This window comes from Diadema antillarum, unplaced genomic scaffold (genome assembly GCF_040938485.1).
Source record: "Diadema antillarum isolate AM-2024a unplaced genomic scaffold, OU_Dant_1.0 seq00003208_RagTag, whole genome shotgun sequence".
NCBI lineage: Eukaryota > Metazoa > Echinodermata > Echinoidea > Diadematoida > Diadematidae > Diadema > Diadema antillarum.
Window position 1 is genome coordinate 498 of NW_027273793.1, and position 4,772 is coordinate 5,269.

Genomic DNA, 4,772 nt, shown 5'->3' on the forward strand with positions numbered 1-4,772 from the left:
GTCATTTCAAGCAACACGACCTAGAATTCTACCATTTGCTACCAACAGCAAAATAGTTAGTCCTCCCGGCCCGGATGTAATCCGCAGTCAACACATCATCCCCATATGCACACTCCAACAACATTAACAATAAACTAACTTTACGCCTGGATCTCATCAACGACCGCAACACACCTCGCAAGCCAACAGCCGACGCTACCCGCGCTCAGCGCAGCCCGCCCGCCTCAACCAGGGAGACCACCTCCCTGATACAACGCGACGCTGCCGTTCGTTGCTGGCGGTGCACCAATGCACGGTGACGCTCTGCCTGGTAACGAACCATATTTACATGACACATTTTAGAAACTGTTACGATAACTCTTATCAAAATATTCATACCACTGAGAGCAAAGCATTCTTCTTTCCAATATCTCGATTCATAGATCCGAGAGCGGGTGATTTTCTCCACCAAATACTGCGGATTGGTACCCTTTATGCTACGGGCGTCTTTCACCGTGCGATTCGCCATCTTGCCTTCTAACACGGTACCAATGCAAAGCTTGTTTAGTATACATAAAACAGAATGTTACAGCAAAATTGTATATGCAGTCATCAGTATTTCGATTTGATTATCAAACTGACATTCAAATATAACAAGAATAATACGAAAAAAATATACTGCATACAATGTATGGGTTCTGCAATTGGTGTTGAAAAAAAAAGAACAAAAATAATATAGCATCTGCTGGTTTCACGTCTATGTAATCATGTGATTGACCTCCCGCGAAAACCGACTTTGTTGACAGGTTTGCCGGGAAGCGTTTTTTGCTATCGATGTGATGAGAGCAGCTGGCTGGGTCTCTCACGCACGGACGTATATGAACCAATTACCCAACTAACGTTAGATTAGAACTTTTAGAAGCTTTTAAAACGGATAAAAGATTTCTAAAGCGAATATGAGTACTGACAGGACTGAACGTATGAGGAAGAAGAAAGGTTTTGTATGGATTGGGAAACCGAAAAGTGACGGCAAGACTAAGCGCCGATGCAATCAACACTATGAGTAAGTAACGTTAGAAAGCTCTCATTATTGCAGTACACACGCACGCCGGGCGCGGGCACGGTCAACTTTTTGTTTATCGACTTTCCGAGGCCACGCTGTCGGGCATTTAAAAATGGCCACCAAGTGTTGAGGTGTAGAACTAGTGAAGTTGTGATACAGACAGTCTATGCATACGTATTAAATTGTTTGCAGTTTTAGACGAGCAATTTGACTGGATTTCTCGATTATCTCACTTGGAACATGAACACTTACTAACAATTTTATCTTTGTACTAGACTTTTCTACTTCTAACTCATAGACTTCTAACAATACATGTTACAAGTTCTAACTGTTAGACCTCTAACGTTAACTGTTAGTGTTAGTTCTATTTGAATAAACAAGTGTAACATTATGCTATTGTTACTTTTTAGTTTTAAAAAGACGTGGCTTAGCTGGCAGCACTAATTGTAATAGAAAAGTTGCTCTAACGTTGTCGTTGGTCTATAATAAACTGAAAGATTAGCATAAGTTTGTATGCCTTATCTTTGATACTTGATTTTTTTGAATGTCCAGGATTTCTCAACAATTTCGTAATGGTTTAAATTCACACAAAGTCAGACAATTGTGGAGTAATGGTTACAGTAACGAGCTGAGAAATGTACGCATCCACAGTGCAGTCATGTTGGGATCAGAGTTATATGTTTCTAAATTTGTGAATATACACAACCCGACTCACAAAAATCATAAGAATAAGAACCTTGCAAAATATTTGGCATACCGGTATACAACATTCAAGGTTAAGGGTCTATACTTTTTCATCAAAGTGTGAATCACTATGAAGTTATCAAATGTTAAAAACGCGAGAGAGAAGCAAAGTCAAAGAGTTGATATTCCATCTGTTGTTAATACCAACCATTCATAGCCTTCTGTGTTCTGTCGTCATGTTTGTCTTTTGCAGAGGTTTCCATCTCCCTGAGACGGGATCAATTAAAGTTGGTGATCATGTCTTTGTGGAAGGGGAGGATGAAGAGTCATTTATTGCTCGAGTGGAGGACCTTTTTGACAATGGTAAGAATGGAAAATCACGGTATGATGATAGTGGTACTAGTAGTACGGAGTAGCTTGTGGGACAACTTGAGAGGAAAAATGCTTGTAGTATTAGCAAGAAAAAAAAAGAAGCAAGTGATAGATAATACAAATTGAATGAATGAATGATTGAATAAAAGAGTGACTACATGAAATAGGTACCAAGAAAGCTTTGAAATAAAGGCAGTCATAAATTAAAAGAAAATGAAAATGACAACTTTGCTGTATTCAAAGCAGAATCATGCTCTTTTAATGTTTGCATCTCATACCTCATATACATGGTTAAAACTGACACAAGGCATGTACAGTTAACTGGGGATATATGATTCACAAACACAATATTTTGGTGTATTGTGGGAGGACAAATTTACAAATCTTTGAATTAGTCCTTTCACCAACAGTTTGCTACACCCTTTTCAATCTCTCTTCATTTCCTTTTCTTATTTAAAAAAAAAAAATGATTTCCAGGGCAGGAGCATACAGATGACCCACGACGAGCCAGGGTGCAGTGGTACATGCGTCCATCTGAGCTCCCAGCCAACATAGCCAAGAAGCTGCCCGGCATCCATCCGCAAGAGATCTTTGAGTACCAGGTTTCCAAAGGAGGCCTCACCTCAGTGGAGATAGATGCCGAGACCATCACTGGAAAATGTTTGGTAGGCAAAAATTAAGTTTGCACTGACAAACAGCATCATTCTACGAAGTTACTGCAAACCAAGTTCCGGTTATCATTTATCATTCTCAAAAGGGGAGATGGAATGTAATCAGCTCCAATGGTTCTTGAATTTCAGATTTGAGAGATTATTACTTTGTATTTCAGCAATCACCTCAGAGTTTGGTGTGAAGTACGAGCAAGAGCACCAAGAGTAGTATTCCTGATGTACAGAAGCTGAGATGGCAAGTGTTGGCTGCCACGTGTGGCATAACACAGCCTCAACACTGAGAACACCCATGTCTTGTTTTTGAAAATAAGTTTGGTCTTTTCTGCTTTTATCCCTGTCCTTTCTAGGTGGAAGAGGAAGCTGTTGATTGCGTTTCACAGACCAGGAAGGAGAGGCGAGGACCAGAGGTCTTCTTTGTGCGCTACAGCATAGTGGGGAACACTCTCACACCTCTGATACAACCGGAATCGGAATCGGAATCTGAGGCTGAGGAAGAAGTTGAAGAAGAGGCGGAGCAGTCTGAAGATGGAGAGGATGATGAGGAGGAAGAGGAGGAGGAGAGGAGGAGGAGGAGGAAGAAGAAGAAGAGGTAGTGAAGCCACAGAGGGAGAAAAAACGTGGAAAGGAGAACACTAAACCCAAGGACATGGGTAAGACCTCTTTGAAATCATGGAGATACTGTACAAGTACATCCTCTTCTGTTGGTTGGCTTGCTTTCTTTTGTAGGATAATGCTGCATACACACCCGTGCTTTGACATTGGCAAATATGAATACTAATTGGATCCTATCATTACTGATAATTGATGATTCATTCATGATGCAATAATTTTGCACACCACACTGTTTGTCATTTTTTTTTTGAAATCCACAAGTTATTGCTTGTTTTCTAAACAAATAGAATTACATGTATGCATAGGAAGAATAGATTCAAGATGCTTATAAATATAGTTCGTTAAGACTAAGAGAGAGAGCAAGAATATAGAATCAAAGAAATAGCATTTGTGATGAAGAAAAAAATGATACCTATACAATACAAAATCTCTTTTCATGTCCACTGACACTACATGTAACACCATCATTTTCTCAGGGAGCTTTCCTGCTAGACGCAACCAGATTTTCTCTCCAGAGGAGATCTGGGAGATGTTCTCATCTGATGATGATGCATCGCCATGGAGACAGCCCAAGACTCAGAAGGGAACCCCCACCCCGAGGCCAAGGGGGAGGCCTCCCAAGAAGGTGGCGGAGGGGAGCTCCCAAAAGAGGCCAAGGGGGAGGCCTCCCAAGAAGGTGGTGGAGGGGAGCGCCCAAAAGAGACTGCTCATGCCAAACACAAGGGTGAACCTCTCCCTCCTCAAGCCCCGCCTATCAAAAGCAGCGATGCTAGAGGAAAGGGACAAGAAACCCTGTGGAAGGGGGGGCGAGCGGGCGACTTACCCAACTGAAGACACCGAGCAGGGACAGCATTACCGAATTGAGTAGGGGACACAGCAAATCCATGTCCAAGAAAAGCAAACTGACCTTGCCTTCCACGCCCATCCAGAAAAAGACCAGAGTCAGCCAAGTTCCCCAGACGGTCGGTGGCAGGGGAAGTAGATTGTCCAGGGGGGCGTCGACAAGGAAAACGAAAAGTTGCATGAAGTCAGTTCCAATACCGAAGGACACTAATAAGTCTACTCCACGGAGAAGGAAGTTGACGTTTGAGCCAAAGGAGGATGAAGATCCCAGTGATGAGGATGATGATGATGACGATGATTATGACATCAAACTCACACTGAAGAGGAGAAAGATGTCAGCTTCTCAAGAGGCGACACCCAAGGCGCAGGTTAGCAAAGCTGGAAACCCAGCACGTACTGTAACGCATAAACAGCTCTGAAAATAATCACTACTATCAGTGCTATTCAGTACAATATCTTGTTATCCAAATTATGATGTACATACTGGCCTGACTTGATTTCATGAAGCAGTATTTAGTTTTTATGTCATCTGAAGTTGCATTATAAGA

General features: G+C 41.9%; 1 pseudogene; it reads left to right on the plus strand.

The window, feature by feature from the left end:
• The first annotated feature begins 935 nt into the window (after positions 1 to 935).
• Positions 936 to 4,249, plus strand: LOC139715237 (uncharacterized; annotated as a pseudogene).
• The last annotated feature ends 523 nt before the right edge of the window (positions 4,250 to 4,772 follow it).